We start from the raw sequence: 18,361 nt of genomic DNA, 5'->3' as shown, positions 1-18,361 counted from the left end.
CAGGATGAAACAAGCCCGGCTGTTAGCCTGCTCAGGAGCGGGCTGGCTGCACAAAATAAATCTCCATGGTAACTTATGTGTCTCTACTGTCATGCAACCGAGTCAAGGCTAAATTCAGGCTGGAAAATCCTGGCTTAATCAATGATCCTGATTTAGAGCAATATCCTTCTGGTCCCTCAGTATCTTGTCGAGCTCATCTGTGTCTATACACCAACTAGATCACTGAGGTCATTAAATCAGCTGCTTCTCAGTGTTCCAAAATCTCGTCTAAAAACAAAAGGTGACCGAGCTTTTGCGTTGGCAGCTCCAAAACTGTGGAACAATTTACCCATTCATATTAGATCAGCCCAGACTCTGGAGAATTTTAAAGTCATTGCTCAAGACTCACTTCTTCTCGTTGGCCTTTGACTTATTTTGAGCTGTTCATCCCTCATATTTGTATCTGATTAATTGTTTTGGTATGTTTGTTTTTACTTGTGCATTTTATGTATTTCTATTGACTATTTATTTTCTCCAGTACCTTTGTACAGCACTTTGCTAAATGTGCTACATAAATAAATTTGACCTTGACCTAAACCAATAGAAACAAAATTACAAAAAAAATCCTTAAATTACTGTAGACTACTGAAATACAAAAATATTAAATGAACTACAGATACAATAAAGTTAAATAAAGTAGATATTGCCATATTATTAAGTTAAATAGTTAAATAACTTTTAATAAAATACTGTTATAATAAAGTTACATAGATGACTGTTATAATAAAGTTAAATAAAGTATGTTATAATTTTAAAAAAAAATCAAAGCAGAACTTATGTTGCTTTTATTTGACAGACACTGCTTATCTTGGGCTGGAAGTTTTGTTTTTGTTTTTTGTTTTTTTTTATACATCAATGAAAATGTGAAGCTTTCGGTCAACAGACAGATGTAAGTAGACAGTTAAACCTGGCACAGCCAGAGGTGTCTGGTGGCTTAGTGGATAGATCAGGTGCACCATGTATGAAAGCAAAGACCTTTCTGCTGCAGTCATGGGTTCGACTCCAGCTCATGGCATTTTGCTACGTCTTCTCCTCTTTCTCCCCCTTTCATGCTGTCAGTCTATCCTATCCAATAAAGGGAAAAGAAAAAGAATTCTACAGCTACACTTTTAAACAGAAGGATTTATGCATTGTGAGCTGGCAAAAAAAAAAAAAAAAACAGTTTTCCTTTTCATATAATGATTAGATATAGATTTGCAAATCGCAGTGGTCTGGAGCTCTAAAAGAGCCCCATTTTTTGTGTGTGTGTCTATGAGAGGCAAAAAAAAAAAAAAAAAAAAGTTTTATGCCTATGGTTTAAGAAAACTATGACAATATATTCTTAATATTTTCAATATAGTCAGAGTATAGTCAATATTTCACACCCCACTACTGTGCAATAGGTCATATGACTTTATTTTGTCTCTGTTAAGCATCTTTGAGTATTGTGAAAAGCGCTCTATAAATAAAATGCATTATTAATATTTTTTTTTCTTTTTTCCAGTTAAAATAACAACTTAAAGGTGGAAGACTCTGATATTACTTCTTTGTTGTTGCTTAGTTAAACAACTAATTCTCTGCAATGCATCTAGCACAACCACTCTGGAGAATATACACTTTTAACATTATACAGGAACTATTATGTCATTAGTCCCAGTTCGTTTCCATGAACATCTGCTTGCCAATGATCACTCTGAATGTCTTTATCTTAGATGGTGAATTGAGATGCTTCTGGGGGGTGGTGGAAGCGGTTCTCTAGCGGGCCGCACTGGGGAGGGTTCAGTCAATTAACCTGCTGTCAGTCAGCTGTAAAGCAAGTCCTCTCTTGTTCTCTCTGCTCTGTCTGTCCCGGTCGCAGTGAGAGGTGGCCCTGTGCTCCCCGTCCGTCCCGGCCCCTGCTCCCCTCGGCCGGGAGTGGCTCCACCCGGAGGTGTTTACCATTCATGGGCTGGAGCCTTTGAGGTCGCCACAGAGGTGATGGAGTGACTCCCTCAGCAACAACTCTCATCTACTGTAAGGAAGCAGAGGGCGAGGAGAAGGAGGGAGGAGAGTGGGGGTGCTGCCGGCATCTATGCTTGAATGGGCGCCTTAACAGCATTCAATTGAAAATTGCTTTTTCAATCAGCTCTAATTTAACTTTAAGGGATGTCTTACTCTTCCTGATAGATTTGTTGGGGTAGAACAGAGAACGGATAGCAGCTTGGCATCAGTTCAGCAAAACACAGAGTAACTTCAGCAGTCCGACCCCCCCCCTTTCCTCATCTGCCTTCCCCACCACCACCACCACCACCACCGCTTCCTGCTCCTGCCACAAGCAGTCAAATCGACTGCTCTTTCTGCTCTTTCTATTGACATTTCACGAAAACCTCAGGCAGCCACATTGAAATGCAAGAAGCAACAAATACAAGTGCTCCACCTCAGGCTGAGAATTAATACATAAACTATGTGCATATTGCTCATGTTAATACAAGGAGGATTAAGCTGCTTAAATGCCTTATCGACATGCTGGCCAATCAATGGGTGTATAATTAAAGAGTGCAGCTGAGCCAGTGACAAGGCAAGCCACTATTGACCTGTGGTCAGACGAAGCAGCTAAGTGTTTATATAACCCGGTGTCATGGTGCATGTGTGTGTGTTTAATGTATTTGTGTGACCTGGTGAACCTCCCTGCTGGATGATTGTGCTGATTTAAAAGTTTGACCTGATTAAAATTCATGTATTATTTTGGGATGTTGCAAAACATTTTAAGTGTGAATAATAATAATTAGAAAAAAAAAATAATACTCACAATCAGAAATATGAATAATATGTTCAAGCAACTGTAAAATTTGCAAACCAGGTGGAAAGAACAACAGAAACAGGGATATTGTTTTCTGCTAATGGCGAAAGGGTAGTTAGCATAGCTAGAGGCGTTAAATGTGTTTATGTTCACAGTGTGCTGTAAGAGAAGCCTTTGCCAGCATATGAATAAATTGCCTACTTGGACCTTTTATCCCATCACTGATAGAACTTTCCCTCCTCTTTGTAAAGTGCAGATTCAGATCTAAAGAGGTAGTCTGAATATACCAATGGATGTGAAAATGAATGATTTCTTTTAAATAAGAGTGGGCAGTTCACCATCCCCAAGTATGAATTTTTCATCGAGCTCCTGAAAGGATGAATAAGGTGGAGAAAGATGAGAGGGAGCTGCAGGAGATCTAATAAAGATACATAGAGGACTGTGAAGCAGTGTGTGCATTAACGGACTGTGGTAAAACACCAAAGTGAGGTTGTTTGAGCATGTCGGAAATCACTTTGTTTGCTGTATATTTTAGTTTTGCCAGTAGAGGAATGTGTTGCGTCATGTCTGGATAGTTCTTGCTCGATGGCAAGTACTTACCACTGTTTATGGTACTTTTTAAAAACCACTGACAAATTCTTTTAAAACCATCATTAAGGAATAAAAGTATGAAAGAAAATTAATGAAAAGTAGTAGAACTTTAAAGAGTAAAAGTTTTGAAAACATTAAAAAGATTTTGCCATTTTAACAACAAATTCTAAGATGAAAGGTAAAAGAAAACTTTTTAAAGGTCAAAGTCAGTGATGGAATTTAACTAAGTACATGCTGAATTACTGTACTTAAAGAAGTATTTCGCTTCTGAAATGACAGCCTTTTAATGAAACTTGGATGTCTATGCCGTACAGACATGCTAATACTTAGAAGACAGAAAAGGGAAGCTTTTGCTAAAGATGTAGAAAAGCTACAACTACCACAATGCACTGCACCTCACCAGACCAATTAATGCTCCCTCTGATAGGTAACGTAATGCAAACTTGCACATGTTCCACAATAGCAGCCATACGGCAAGAAACAATTTTGTTTTACAGCTGTGTCTGTGTCCACTTAGTGTTTGTTTTCTGTGTCTTTTTTCAGTTATTTCCTGTGAGGCGGCCACATTCAGCTGCATGTGCTCCACCTTTTTCGTGCAGCTGCTTAGTAAAAAATCTCTGAACTTTACAGAAAGGTCATGCTGATGTCATTGCTGCTTCTTAGCCAGGCTACTAGCACAATAAAGACATCCCATCTGTGGGAGCAGATTGCATAGCTGACGCTGGATGTTATTGGTGAATGTTGTGTTTTATCACTGCACTGGATGTAAGCTTGTTAACTGTGTAAGCCGCCCTCTGTTAACGTAGTGTCACAGTAGCTTACTAGCTAACGTTAATGTCTATATATCGTCATAGAAGCAAAACCCACATGCAGCACATCATTCAAAAAAGGCGCTGGAGGCGCCGTTTTATGAAGCACTGGGGTGAAGTGCTCCCCTGCACCCTGCCACCGCTTTTCTGCTGTCGGAAAATGCTACGTGGACACAAGCCCATAAACAGTGACCCAGAGTTTGTTTCTGAGAGCTTTTGAGGCGAGACATAGGCAACACAGTAACAGAATCTTCATTTTTATTTGATCAGCGTTACTTAGTTTTACTGTTTTGTCTATTTTTTTTTTTTTTGCCTATGTTTTAACTGTGCAGGAAACAGTACAGAACCCATTTCCTGCACTTGTTGCTTTGTTATGATGAAAGCGTCACAATTAAAAATACCAGGGTGACAGCTGACATGAAAATAAAGGACCAGACTAGGCTCTATGTAGTTCAACAAGGCCAATCCTGATCAGTTAACAAATGCCCTGATCAGTCCTGGTGCCAATCATTGAGATTGGATTTGGATGCTCCAATTATTTGAACATCTTTTATCATGAAAACACACACCTGAGTTCATGGCCCCTCTACAGGGTTTGAAAAAACATATTATGGGCAATGTGGGAAATTTATACAATTAACAGAACTGTAATAGATCATCAACCCTGCATGACTAAGTAACCCTTGAACTCCCTGAACAACAGATTACTGATACTGTACGTAACTCTAATCTGAGGAAAGGCTTTTCTCTTCCACATAGTAAATCTAATAGCAGCAGACCAGTCTTTGGGGTAATTTTGGGACTGGATCCTGATTAAAGTGCCAGTACGTGTGCCAGAATTAGCCATCGGGGTGGTTTTAGGATGCTGTGTCTAGTTAGAAACAACTTGAGACCCCAGTAAAAACCAATTAAACCATCAACCATCAGCCTCCAGCGCGACCTTCACACACCCGCTCTGACCAGTGCTATTAATTTTCTGTCACAACTTATTAAGCGATAACATTTATCAATTAGGCAAACAGATTTAAATTGGAGAGGGCATGCAGCCCAGAGGCACAACCATCCACAAGTGCCAGGCCCATTTAAAAAAACACCAGACATAAATGAATTCTTGAAAAGACCTTGTGTATCAGGAGGTGTCAGCAGATGCGCTGGTCTCTAATGTGCTTGTTTATCACTGTGTATGGAGACTGCGGATAATCAGTCGAGCAGGCAGCTGGCCTTTATTAAAAAAACATGCATTCACAATCAGCTGTTCAAAAGCTCGAGGCCCTGTTATCCCCTCGGAGGCTGGTTATGAGAAAAGCCAGGTTATAAAAAAAAAATCCCTCTGAATCTCTTTTTATTTCCCACTCTATCACAAAGGAAACAGTAAGTTTCATTTGAAAACAACACATATAATATCTTCCATCATTAAAACTGACTGTGAAGCAGAGGTCTAACCCTTTAACACCTGGACTGATGTCAGATGCCTTTTACTTACACAAAACTGAATTGATTTCATTCAAAAACATTGGAAAAACATATTGAGCAACTTGACAAGAAATGTCCCACAAACGGCAAAAACAATGAGTAAAAGGCGACCAGGACATGATCTGAAAACTGGCTTGGGGATTATATATACATATATATATATATATATATGTGTGTGTGTGTGTGTGTGTGTGTGTGTGTGTGTGTTGTACTTTCTTGAAGTTATTTTCTTGTTGTTTTTTATTTTGGTTTGCTTTACACTTTTCTTTTTTCTTTTTTTTCAGGTAATTTTTTTTTTTTTTTGCTGCTTGTGACCTCCCAATGTTCTAAGTCAATTCAAATTTACGAGCTGCTGAGTTGAAGTTTACATTTCAGTTGAAGTGAAAATATTCACTATTATGTAAATACAGACGTAAACGGATGCTGTTTCGGATTTAAACATTAAGCTTATGTTACACCAGTATGACACACAGCTTCTTGAAATAACTATAAAAACGGGATTACATAACGCTGAATAATTACATCTAATTATACATTCCCCGACTCCATGCGTTCCACTATTTCTGTGTTTTTGTAATTCATTTTCCATCGACCATGCTGTGAAATCCTAAATCTGGGCCGAGGAGAGAAACTGGGCCAGATGTGGATGATCAATAGACTTTCTATGATAACCTGACAGATTCTTATTAGACGTGATGCGCTGCAGCCTCCAGCCCTGCCATCGTATTCATCTGCACTCGCGCTGGCTGACTTTGAATATTTGAATGTGAACAAAGCAGACAGTGACAGCATCCAGCCCGAACCACCTGACTGCCAAAGTCTTCATTTCCTGGAGAGACTAATGTCTTTTCTGTGTGGCGGCATTAGAAAGAGGAGATGTAGAGTAATATCTACTAAATGCAAAAAGCCTGACAACCTATGAGGAAAAAATACATTTGGGACAAGATACAATGTCACAGACGGTTAAAGTGTGTTTTCACGCAAACCACAAATCATCTTCACTAGGTTTCCATTAACCCTCAGATTGCACAAATTGAAAATGTGAATAGAAAACATGGCTAATGGAAAAAAACTTCCATTTATCACAAAAAAAGTTTTCTCACTTCCATGAGGTTGTATTTCAGGCGAAAAAAAAAAAATCCACTTTTCGCAAAACTGCAATAAAAAACACTGTTTTCTCTTTTTAAGGTCACATGATGTACAACAAAGCTAGTTTATAAAAAGCTATGGCAATGTGCTTGTCGGTAAGAACTGGCTCCCTCGGGTATGGTGTAACAGGCGCTACAAGAGGTGTTATTGCATCGCATAACTCTTCAAAAGTTGAGGCGATTATCTGGAAATTTTGAATCCACAATTCCTCTGGGAAATCGTGAACTATCACCTCCCAGAAATCCCTTATACGTGGTCTCTACCACGTGGTCTCTACCACGTATAAAAGGCTTGCCTTTCCATTATCGCTCACATAACACGCCTACATCGCCTTCGATTAGAAATAATGGCGGCTAGTGCGGTGGCTGCAATAGAAATAAACGTGCAGATGTTTTGAACATCCTTCACCTGCTTCTAGGAATATTATCACAAAAGGAGAAGTTGCATAACATCACTCAACAGAAACACAGTCATCTCACATGATTTGACATGTCGAAAACATAGCTTAGGTTTTGCAGAAAAATGTAATGGAAACCTGCCTACTGACTATGACACTTCTGCCTGCCTCCAAAGACAATCTCTAAATACAGATTCTGATTTCCAGGGTTTATTACATCACAAACCTCAGGAACCAATCCTATAACACTACAGCAAAACAAGAGGTTTCAAAAGAGAAGCCGGGCTATGTATCAGTATTATTTAAGTTGAGTTTCACTATCACTTCAACTCCTCAAGTCGGCCAATCAAGAAAAAGGTTTGACCAATGTTAGCAACACATATTAGCCGTTATATGACATAACTGAGCCAAAAGCTTATGCTATCTAACATTTACAGTCAAAGGTTTATATGTCTGATGGGCAGAATTGAAGGTGAGCAGGTATAGTAGAGCTGTAGGTGAGCAGGTTATAAGCGGGACCATAGAAATAGAATGAATATAAAGGATATTTAACTATTTGCTGTGATAATTTGACAAAAGAAAATGGTAATGTTAGTTATCATGACAACACACGACAGAATGCAGAGGGCTGGTGGATGGAGAAGGAGCAGATACTGCTGAGGTAACGTTAGTTATGGGAAACATAATCCTGAGGCCATGCAAAGCATTTTATTTTGAAAATTGACCGGATGCGCGTCCGGCAAAAATAGACTGTGTGTAATTTCTGCGGAGCAGAGCAGGGAGCCTGGTGGAATCACTAGCATTGTCAAGAACGTTCACAATCAGCTCATGAGAACATGGCGTAGCTGTAATGCGCAGTTGATGGACTTAATGGAACTTAGTGGTGAGCCACAATGCAATGTCAACAGTTCACATAAAAATGGCTGTTTGATTTGAACGTTCTAGTCTCAATCTATTTGAATGGGAGGGAATATTTAGCTTAATCACACCCAACGAAATGAGGCCAAAGTGTTTTAATCAATAATTAGAGTTTTAAGAGTTTTAATCAATGCCCATAGAGGAACTTTAAATGAAATTAGATAAATCAGACATTATGAGTATATTTATTTTTAGAAGTATGTATGTCTTTGAGCTCTTATGTGCACACGCCAATACAGATTAAACACTAAGTGATTATTCATTACGAGCACTGATGTTGGGATTACACCACTAACAAACATGACAGCTCTGTTTGTGTGTGTGTGTGTGTGTGTGTGTGTGTTTGTGTGTTTGTGTGTGTGTGTTTGAGTGTGAGTTTCTGAGAAGGCAAAGGTCTGTGCGGTAAATATGACTGGAACAGATAACGGGACTCTCACTGGGTAATGAGACAAGAAGAAATGTTAAGGGAGCCCCGGGAGAGACGTGTAATGAAGCATTGTTTGTGGGATGACAAAACACACACACACGCACACATGCACCCACCCACACACACACACGCACACGCACTCACACAAACACAAACACACACACAGGTAATGAAGCATTGTGGGAGGTTGAGCCTGGCTGAGGCTGATAACATCCCGTTGTGCCTGATGGAGGACAATGGGCCGTAGAAATGGAACTACACCGTCTGTGCACCCCTACGCACGCACGCACACACACACACACACACACACACACACACACACACACACACACACACACACACACACACACACACACACACACACACACAGATGAATGTACCTGAAAATGGGGCTGAAAGATAACAGGGAGGCCTGAAGAGGAAAAAAGGTCTGAAAGCAATGCTCCGTCCTCTTTGTGCTGCGACTCTGTTGCTTGGCCAACATTGATCATCACCGACGTTGCCCCCTGAGCCCGACGCGTCCCACCAACTAGTTTAATTAAAAGACACATTTTCATAAGACGAGAGCCGGGGGAGCTCAGTGGGAATGGGAACACATGGACACTCTCCAAAAAAATACTATGGCGGCTCAAAAATGTTCCTGTGGAAGCTCTGCTTGGATGGCTGAATGATTTCTCTTCATTTTCATTATCCTCTAATGGTTTTTGTTTTGTCAAAAGATTAGTGCACTGTCTCAAGAATATTTACCACGGCGCTTGTGCTTTACTGGTGTTTGGGAGGTGCATTTGATGTGGATAGTTAATTATATGGTGAATGGGTTAGCCAAGGCAGTGTGGTAAAACTCCCATTGGGCTTTTGTTTTCCAGCATCCTGTTCTTGTCTTTGCTTCTTGTAGCTCTCACACAGGCAGAGCAGAACACGAGAGGGGCCTCGACTTGTAACACAAACAAAATTGAATGTTTTATCTGGGTGAGCAGATGGAGAACCCCCCCTCCTCCCCGGAAACTGATGGCACCTCAGTGTACACTGCAGTCTAACCAGCAGTGAGGGTTCAAAAATTATTATGCGGTTTGTTATGTTTGGAACGGTTGTTTTGTTTGTCGGAATAATGAAGTGATATTGATACGGCTCAGGCAACAGAGAAATACGAGTACTGGAAATGGATTCTAAGAGTCAATTAACCCAGGATAGATGGGGGTTGCAATGCACTTGCTTCCAGACGCCGGGCTCGAATTTTGGATCTCATGCAAAGGAAGCCTGAGGAAGAATGTCTGCTTTCCATTAAGAAGAAAGCTGGCATCAATTTCCCTGAGATAATTTCAATTATGTGAAATAAGCAAGGAATTTTCAAATTAAAAATGTCTCAGATATGGTAGAGTTGAAAAATTGACCACGAGGAAAAGTAGCAAAAGTGCATAATACCACCTCGCCTGTTTGTGCTTCCTGAGTAGCTGTATGTGCTCTACCTGACAAATCACCTGCCCAGTTTGAAAGAGAATCTTCTATTATATGCCAGACGTGCCGTTTCATGCACAAGTATAGTCAGTCACAAACTACAGAGGAATACCTTTGCCACGTTATCCTTCCTTTCCTCTGTTCTTGATGAGACATGTAGGTCGACACTGTAACTCTTCAGACTGCCACACACTGTTCAACAACTCATCTGCACTAGTATTCCTGGCATCTACCCGCACACAACCACCACTATCTGGGGCTGCCTCCCCTCCAGCCCGCTGCCAAATACCGCGGCCTGGTTCACAGACAATCTGGTGCCCTGCAGGAGTCCCTGTGAGCCTGACCTACAGGGAACAAACCCTCCGCAGCTTTCAGAATAAATTCCTGTCTGATCTATATGGTTACCAAAATCACACAAAGTGGGCTAATATGTCCTTATTTTGTTAGATTTTCTACAAATTGAGTTATCTACCAAGTGCAACACCAAAATTAGGTACTAAAATATTCAATAACTTCACTTTTATCATGTGTAGTGTCCATAAAATCTATGATGTAAGGTCAGTAATGAAATGTCCCATAGAAACAAAACTGCCATTGCCAGATTCACACCTCAATGGTTTTACTACACTTATTTTCAAAAATGTCATTTTGTTATTTTTGGATAGTTTTGTTGGGAAAGTATCATAAAATACTTTGCATATGAAAATAAAAATAAAAAGTATTTGTTTAAATTAGTTAAAGTAACGGTAAACCTGCACAGATGTGAACATGATCAGGATTGAACCACCTCATTTTGAGCCAGGAAAAACCCTGAGTTAGCTCTAATACCATAAATTTAAAGGTTAATGGGAATAACCTCATTAGTTAAAGAAATATCAATGTTATGCTATAGCATTAGACATTGGAAATTTGGACATGCTTGAACAGAACAAACAGTCATTAAGATTCATCCTCTTGGATGGTGAGAGTCTGTACTAAAGTTGATGATAATCTGTCCAATAGAGATAAATACCTAAACTGATACAACAATGGAAAGACTGCACCTCGAGCCAATTGCCACAAAAGCAACTGAAGACATGACTTGGTGTCTGCGGCATCACTAAGAGGTTAATGAAAACACTTTGAAGCTTGATCTGGTAACCAGAGGCATAAAGTCATAATATATACTACATTAATGAAGCAGAGTAGACCAAACACAGCATTAAAAACTACAGTAACATGTGAGGGATAAGTCACTGCTGTGAGAGTCACATGTATGTGTGAATAGGTATGTTTACTCACAGTATGTTATACACTCCCTCAGTGCAGCGCTGGCTGGACGTGGCTTGATCGTTGACTTCAGTGGGCATAAAACCTTCAGATGTCGCTGCGGGGAGGAGGATCTGAGTGAAGAAAGAGGACGGGGGAGTCAGACCACAGCATTTGACATTTACTGGCCTTTGGCTTCATTGTCAGATACTCTGCAGGAGAGACAACTGAGGACTGAGCACGCAGGAAATCCCACAGCCTTAAAAGAGCATTTCCTAATCTTGGGTTAAGGCTCAACATGTGGTGAACATGGAGGACGTCTATGAGATATTGCTCCATCATAAAAAAACGATGTGAGCAAACATGAAAGGAGAAAACGTAATTTGTTTTATAAAAGTGAAATGGTGGTTAATCAACAGCTAATAATTAGACTGGTCAAAGATTGGATTATGTTTTGGTTATTTTAATAAATTGTATGGTTGCCTCAGAATTTAAATTTCATTATTTCCATCTGTCTTAGTGTTGTCTCTTTTTTTAACCTTATTTATTACAGCATCTTAACAGAAGTTGCAAACTGCCAACAAAGATATTACATTTTTTTGCAATGAGGGTTAAATGTTGGGATGCTATCGGTTATTTTCATAATGAAGCATTCCCATCGACTATTTTTGATTAATCAAATAGTAGTGCTTGCCACTAGCCTCTGCCGGCACTGTCCAACACTTTGACACTGAATTGCTTTTATGACTGGACTCTTAATTTAGTCTTCTTTTTCCACTTCTTCAAATTAAACTCAAAAAACTAGCTGCAAGCAGTGTAACAGGCCCTCCCACCGTCATGCATGTTAAGGGTTCTGGCAGGACAACGATTAATGCAGTTGTACATTTCTGTGGAAGGGTGTGCATACAGCAGTGACAGGATATTTCAGTGTTGGGGCTCAAAATGTGTTATGTTGCTTTATATGTAAATATTATATTCAACCAAAGTATGGTTAAAAATGCATATTTCATATATTACATTTCTACATTTCATATTAAGTGGATAAACTCTTTACATTTTAAATTTAAATTTTCAATTTTATTTTGTCACAATTCTGTAGTTAATATGTGGTTAGGTTTAGGCACGAAATCCAGTTGTTCGGGATTAGAAAATATCATATTTTGGTTTAAAATACCTGGTTTGGTTATCACAAACATGGATGAAAATGTGTTGTTAAAAATGACCTGTTTTGTTGTTCTCAAACAGCAGTCTGCTGTTTTCTTGCTTATTTGAACTACATCACTTAGTAACATATGCATAGTGTGCAGAAATGTACAATATTAGCATTTTAATCTGGCAACTGGACTAAAACAAAATGCCTCACAATAGTAATTTTTGTATGAATTTGAATGCTGAACTGTTACAATGTCAGACTACTCCACTGCTATGTGCGTCTTTAAACAACAATCTATCTCACTTTTCTCTGCATGAGCACAAAGCCTCACAATCTTTCCCTCCTTACAGCACTGCTGCTTGTTGCCCCCCAGCGTTCGGGGTTTCTCGTTCTCTGGTTTTACCACTCTGTCAGCATGTGGTTCAGCTTTTAAACTGTTTCCATCTCTGCCCTCAGCTCTCATCCAGTAAATACCACAGCCCCTTCTGTGGGCTGAATCCCTTTTAATATCCTGCAATCCTTAACAGTACTGGGCAGAGAAGCATTGGCAGAAGATTGACCCTCTATTTTGAAGGGATGATGCTTCATGGGGTGCCAGAGCAGCCACAGATTACGTTGGTTATCTCTACAAAAAATTCAGAGACAGAATGAGGTCTGGCCACTAAAAGCGGACTGTCTTATCCCCATCTTGGTACAGAGAGAAGCAGAGGAGTCGATTTTTGTCTTGTCTGTTACATTTTGTCAGTAAAGGTAATCCACACGACATGATGAAACACAAACAATGGTGAAAATTGTGTTACAGAAATGCAAAATATGACTGGTGTAACCTAGAGAATTTGATTATTATCAGCTTCACTGTAAGATGTGCATAGTCTGGCTATGAGCCAACAAAATAAAAGTTGTTTTTTTAGACAATTTTTGGGGCCATTTTCCCTTCATTGACAGAACATCTTTAAACCTTTAACACCTGGATCGACATCAGTCTTCTTGTGCTGCGTTCAGACACTTTTCATGAGCATTTAATCTCTGAACCCGGAGAAATTTTGTTTGATTTCTTTTTAAGAGAAAAGTTGTTGGAAATAAAAATGTCTCATAAAACACTAAAAATTACAGGGTAACCAAAAAAGACCCTAAAAATATTTGCGAAAATCAGGGTGAAAAATTACCATATGTAACTACATTTATAATTCTTATATAACTGAATATAAGATGAAATTTTAGCAGTTTTTAATGTTGTTTTCTTGGTTTTTTTTTTACTATTTTTAAACCTATTACCTATTACCTAAGGTAATTTTCTTGTCACTTTCACTTATTTCTTGCTCATTTTTGGTCCATTTCTTGTTTAGTTGCTTGTGGCCATCTTCACATGGTTTTTGGAAGAAATCAAGCCAGTTTGATCAGGTTTTAAGGGGTTAAGAGAGACAGAGATGGAGGGAGAGAGAGGGGGGAGGACAAGCAGCAAGGGGCCACAGGCTGGGATCAAACTGATGCTGCTGCAGAGGCCTTAGCCTTATGAGCGCACTACCAGGTGAGCTAGACATCGCCCCACCAAAATAAATCAAACAAGCCTTGTTGATGCAGCTGTCTGTTACAAAGCTCCTCAACAAAGCATGATCCTACAATATTAATAAAACAATTACGCCAATGATACATGTTGAACATTCTGCTTTTATGCAGATTTTTTGTATAATATCCCTGAAAGGAAACGGCAGTTCATCAGAACAAAAGTTTTCTTCTTGTAAGAGGTGAAAAACTTTGTGCATTTGTAGTGAGATAATGTGATAAAGATGATGGATACAGTTACTTTAAATTTCGTCACCGCAGGGTGTCACAACTACCAAAAACTACAAGTTGACACTATGCATCATTAGCTCACCTATGCTTCCAGTTTTTCAAAGTGGCCACTCACAGTATTGCAGTGAAAAAAATCCCCTGTGGCCCAAAATGCATTTCCGCAATAATCAAAGTCAGTCAAAGTCAGCTTTACTGTCAGTTCTGCCGTATGTACAGGACGTAAACAGGACCGAATTGTCGTTTCTACCAAACCCTTGGTGTATACATCCAAGAACATGAGATGAAGAGACAACAGAAAAAGTAGAAAAAAGTAACTAATATAACTACACTTGCATCTTAACATGGATGGACATGTAGAGATAGATGAAAAAACAAATAATAGCACTGTGTTGTTGAGAGGGGCCATTGCATCTGTATACATCGCCATCTTGAAAAAAAATCAACAAAATATTACAATAATAATAGGAAAAATATGCCACAAACAGTGTTTTTATGATGTCAATAACCTTGAAGTTGCTTGTTTTATGATAGATAACTGTGAAGTTATGGAAATGCCTTGGTAAAGCCAAAGATTCATTGGTGGAAAAGTAAAAGAATGTAAAACTGTATCTGTTTTGTAGTAGAACCAACAATTTATCGAAGCCTAAAGCAACATGAATGACCTTTGTCTATGCATAGGAAAATGCCAGCAGCCGCTGCTTCTCAGTGCCGCAGTTCATAGTCCAACAGAAAGGTCTTGTGTGGTATAAAAGGGTTAAGTGTGCATGTAGCTGCACCCTGCCATGTTCGCTCCCTGTTAACCTGCTTCAGGATGGACTCTGCCGAGCGGTAACAAGAACTAAAAATAAACAGCGTGCTGGTGACAGAGCCAACTGTATGGTCTGTCAGAAAGCAATGTAAATTTGTCTTTGAAATGAGTTTAAAAATAACTAGACAAACAAACACTACACACCACACAAACAGAGAGACATGCTGATGAAACAGTGCAGTAAATATAGCTGTGCAAGAAGTGACAAAATAATGCAAAATTTTGAAGCTTATTAAAGAGACATTCATTAATTTTGCTTGAAAAAGATAAAAGAAGAAATTTAAAAAAGAAGTGATTATATTCACAAAACAACACACACAACAAATAACAGATAATATGCAATAACACTTATTTCCTACCCTCACTAGTTAATACAGCTGCTCTCTTTTGTCTAACAGTAACACTTAAGCTCTCAGGTATTACTGAGATTTCCTGTATGTTTTAGTTTAACTCGTACTTGCAGTATTTTCAACAGCACTTGTGCTCAGCACTTGTTATCTTGGACAGCCAGGCCTCTGTGGTCAGCCTCAGCACAAACACCTGTCTGTGTCACTGAAGGCATCATCACTCAAAACACATATTCACCCTGCTCTAAAAACACACACACATTTTCAACTCATCACCTTTGGTTTTTGATCTGTAATTCATTTTGCCTATTTTAATTTCGAACTAAATAAATGGCATTTAAAAGATCCAAGTAATGATTAAAGAGGAAGCAGACGGAATAAATCAGAGGGTGGGAGGTGGTTAAATATAAAGTTACACAAAATCAATACCAATTAAGATACAGATTGAATAAAGATAAAAGCCACACAAGATAAAATAAAGGAGGCTGTTGCCGAGAAACTATTCTGGGATTAATATAAAATCTGTTCATCCTGCGCCAACATTAACCACCCAAAGTTGGACGATGTGGAGGAGACTTTCTGCTCTACTTTTTGTTTTAAAAGAAGAAAACTTATGCATGCATGTAATTGTAAAGATTTTTTTTACGTACTGATAACACCTTAGACCACAAAGTACACACTGTCAAGTTAGACAGGTAATGCTGCTGCAAGCAGTGCAGTTACTCAAGTAGCAACAGAAATGCAGAGGAAGGTACTCACATCAAGTAAGAAAAAGGAATCCATTGTTACTTTTCATTTAATTACTATATTCTGGCTTCAATGAAGTTTATTATTTTTCAAATTATTTCATTATACAGTCATTATATATCACTGGGTAATTATAATGGATGTTTTTCACTTTTTTGAGTTTTATCCAACGTATGGTTAAAAACCCAAGGAAACTCTATTTCTCAAATTTGAGAAGCTGCTGATAGTATAGTATAGTATAGTATAGTATAGTATAGTATAGTATAGTATAGTATAGTAGGAATAAACTTTTTAAACCCCAATAGGTAAACTGGTTGGCCACCACAGACAAATATATACACAATATTACAAAAAAGAACTTGGCCACAGTACACAGAATACCTCATCTACATGACAGACAACATCAGGCAGAGTTTTTGGAGGGAAGTGAATAATCCCATTGCAACAACAAAAAAAGGGGTCAGTAAATGCTGTACACAGTCACTGGGTTAGACCAAAAAAACAAAATTGAAAAAGGGCAAATACGCCAGTGTACAACCATGTAAACAGTTTGTGGGCAATAACAGCAAAAGCAAATGTTACATACACTAAATAAATAGACTGCAGGAAAAAACATGCATTAATATTATTAATTCAAAAGCCAAACTGCTACTGGAACAAATAACATCCTGAACCTTTCAGCTGAGCATTTTGGTAATAGTAAGTAGTAGTAGAAGTTCCTATGCAAAGGATGGCTGTCCCTCCTCAAGATAACCCTAAATCCTATTTCCCTACATCAGTGTACATCTACTCTCCTGAAACGCAGCAGTTTTATTATACTCAATAACCAGAGCAGCATATTATAGCTGCTGAACCTTATAATAACTACCACTTGTGTCTGTTTGGCACATTTGGGATATGCTACAGACATCTCTGAATGTCTGTTCAAGGGCACAATGCTACGTCCAGTGTGTATTGCACTAAAAAAGTCAAATTGATTCAGACAGATCCTGGCAATCTGCTTTGCAAACTTCATCTTTTCAAATTGTCTTTAGGGATGATATTTTTAAACCCTTAACAACAAATTCAGCTCTCAGATTTAGAAACAAACAAAATGCACTAAAATCTGTGAACGGCAGCCACGTGTTGGAACAGACTGTAACCATTTCCTGTCTAAGGTACTAATCTTTACTGATCTGTGTAGATCAAACAAACAACACTGCTGTACATTTCTAAAGAACTCCAGCAACTTGGGAAGCACATTTCAATTTAAACATAAAGACAGCACATTAAAACACTTCTGGCTTCTTTCTATGGAGAATAATTTCCCCAGACAGTTTTGGCTAAATTTCAAAAGCAGTTTTCTACTGTATGTTTCTCTGCTTATAAGCCTAGTCCAAAATCTGTCTCCACGGAGATATGGCTGAGATGTTATTGTAAGTCCAACAACAAAGCCAGGCACCCCCCGATGTGAGGTTGAAGCCCATTTTAACAAAGTTTCAAACTGATTTCTCTGCCTGCTGTCTATGGAAATTATCCAGAGAAGCTACACATGAAAATAGAGATATCTTCAAGCGAAAAATTCTAGAAGAATCTAATCCCAAACCTCATCATGTCTTCAACACATATCCACTTTAGCCATTTTGCCTAATGGATGGAAACTTGGACTCTTCTCTCACGTGCAATGAGAGATAAAAGATGAAAATTAAACCCCTTTGAAACCTGGATCAACATTAGTTTTCTTGTGTTGCGTTCTTATGCCTTTCACACGGTTTTTAACCCTTTTGAAACCAATGCAAATTGGTTTGATTTTGTTTAAAAGCATGGGAACAAGGAAATGAATAACTTGGCAAGAAATGACTCAAAAAATGCAAGAAATTAGTAAAAGATGACAAGAAAATCATGTGTTTTGAAAAATATTAAGAAAACAAAAAAGGGAAAAATAGGGAAAACTTTATTTATAATTATTATAATAATTATTATAATAATTTTAATCATGTTACATACAAATATGTATAGTTTTATTTTTCAATTTTCTGCACTTCTGTGGGGTAATGTTTTGTTTGTGTTTGTTCATCACTTTTCCTTTTTTGTGATTGTTTTAAATTTGTTTTTTTTTTGTAAATATTAATTAATTTCTTGCTCATTTATGGGCCATGTCTTGGTCAGTGTTTATTATTGCCTTTGCCCCATATCTTTAAATGAATTCACCAAGGTTTCCAAGGGTTAATAAGCTTGAGTCACAGCTGTCAGGATTTTGAAACGCCAC

The 18,361-nt window shown here is 38.5% G+C and overlaps 1 protein-coding gene across 1 annotated transcript in view; it reads right to left on the bottom strand.

The window, feature by feature from the left end:
- Positions 1-18,361, bottom strand: part of LOC121945971 (uncharacterized) — a 124,425-nt gene that overhangs the window by 50,364 nt on the left and 55,700 nt on the right. The window contains exon 9 of the mRNA XM_088070168.1: positions 11,298-11,398. The gene's annotated coding sequence lies outside the window, so the exon portion shown is untranslated. The remainder of the gene's footprint in view (positions 1-11,297; positions 11,399-18,361) is intronic.

Source organism: Plectropomus leopardus, chromosome 1, assembly GCF_026936395.1.
Source record: "Plectropomus leopardus strain MGB_pleo_1.0 chromosome 1, ASM2693639v1, whole genome shotgun sequence".
Taxonomy (NCBI): domain Eukaryota; kingdom Metazoa; phylum Chordata; class Actinopteri; order Perciformes; family Serranidae; genus Plectropomus; species Plectropomus leopardus.
The sequence above is the reverse complement of the archived record's forward strand: the minus strand, read 5'-3'. Positions and strand labels throughout refer to the sequence as shown.